We start from the raw sequence: 1,710 nt of genomic DNA on the forward strand, positions 1-1,710 counted from the left end.
GATTCTTTACCAGCTGAGCTACCAGGGAAGCCCAAGAATACGGAAGTGGGTAGCCTCTGCCATCTCCAGGGGATTTTCCCAACCCAGGAATGGAACCAGGGTCTCCTGCATTGCAGGTGGATTCCTTACCAGCTGAGCTACCAGGGAAGCCCTGTTACAGGAGGACAAGACAGGCAAGCAAGGAGCCATTCCTATGGTGAGGGGAACATTGCCAACATCTCTGCTTGGTATCGCCAGATGATTGTTTGATGCTTTTTTAAAAAAAATATTTCTCATTTTTATTATATTTTTCATACTTTTATAAAAAAATATGGAATGCTTCACAAATTTGCATGTCATCCTTGCACAGAGGCCATGCTAATCTTCTCTGTACCGTTCCAATTTTAGTATATGTGCTGCCGAAGCGAACACTTGTTTGATGCTTTGATGGATGTGAACCTGGGAATATCTTATCTCCAGGCTCATCAACTGACCCTGCATGAAGAGCACTGGACTAGGTCCTGGAGAAATCCTCCCAGAAGAAAGAATCTCCTGTTCCCAAAAGATTTTTCTGGGAGCCGAGGGGGTGGGAACACACACAGAAAGACGCAGTTGTACACGACCACGTTCCCTTGACTTTCTTTATCTGATGCCCCACACGTCCAGCTAAACTCTCTCAGAACTGGGTCTGCAGGGTGCATTGTGCGCGGGCAATTAGACAAGAATGCTCCGATCTGACAGTTCCACTGTGAAAGTTTTCAAATAGTGTTTGGAATGTTTACATAATTGTTCAAAAGAGGCTTTTTCAATGTACCTGTTTACACTCTTTACTTTTGGAAATTCTTTCAGCAATCAGCCTTGGAGGGCTCTTAGCCTGTACTTGCCACCCCTGATTGCCCAGGGAGGAATGAAAGGCCTGTCAGTGAATCGCTGGGAAAACATTCCCAAACAAATGCCCTCTAATGAGGGGGTGCTGAGAGCAGAGGGGGAGAGCTGTGGGCTGGGGAGCGGGTAAGGTCGTGGTTTTGTTGTGAGCGGTTTGGTCGAAGGGAAACGCCAGACACCGTGCCTTTGTGTGCAAATTTCCCACCCGGGCCAAGCGACTTTCCCCAATTTAATTAAATGGCCTTAGAGTCCCTGGAGTTGGCCTAACAAGCTACTCTTTATGAATGAAAGATTTGTCCCCAGCAGTGGGGGCCCGGCTGGAAACAAAGTGGACAGCAGTTATGGCTGGCTCCGGCCAAGGTAACCGCTCACACGGCCGCCGGTCCCAGGAACGGCTGGGGAAGGCGGCGTCGGGCGTAGGGGCTGGCGCGGTTCTTCTGGGACTCATCTCACCTAGCTCACAGCAAATATGTCATCCATATGCCCAGGATCACAACCGAATCAGTTCCATCAGGCATTTAAATTGCTAATATTTTGCTGGGGAGCGATGTCAACCCTGCCAAGGATCAGCTCTGTAGGATCCATGGAGACAAACCTGTGGGGTTCAGAAGGAGCTCGAATGAGAAACACGGGAAGCTGTCTGTTAACAGACAGGAGAAGTGAGGATCCTTAGGAGAGAGCCATGGAGAGAAACTGAGGCAGAAACACACCCAGGATATGGCATTGGGGCTGGTGGGCTGATTCTGGTCCCGATGCATTATTTCTGATAAGGGGCCAGTTGGAGTTTCCATAAAGGCTGCTCTGAGGGGGACTCATCTCCTTCACCTTAGAACAAGTCAGGTTTTC

General features: G+C 49.1%; 1 non-coding gene across 1 annotated transcript; it reads right to left on the reverse strand.

Annotated features, from left to right (window-relative positions):
• Nucleotides 1–304: 304 nt before the first annotated feature.
• On the reverse strand, nt 305–411 carry LOC139035307 (U6 spliceosomal RNA). Its single transcript, XR_011487978.1, has one exon. It is a non-coding gene; the product is annotated as a U6 spliceosomal RNA (small nuclear RNA).
• Between the last annotated feature and the right edge of the window lie 1,299 nt (nt 412–1,710).

This window comes from Odocoileus virginianus, chromosome 5, assembly GCF_023699985.2.
Source record: "Odocoileus virginianus isolate 20LAN1187 ecotype Illinois chromosome 5, Ovbor_1.2, whole genome shotgun sequence".
In the NCBI taxonomy this organism is placed as follows: Eukaryota; Metazoa; Chordata; class Mammalia; order Artiodactyla; family Cervidae; genus Odocoileus; species Odocoileus virginianus.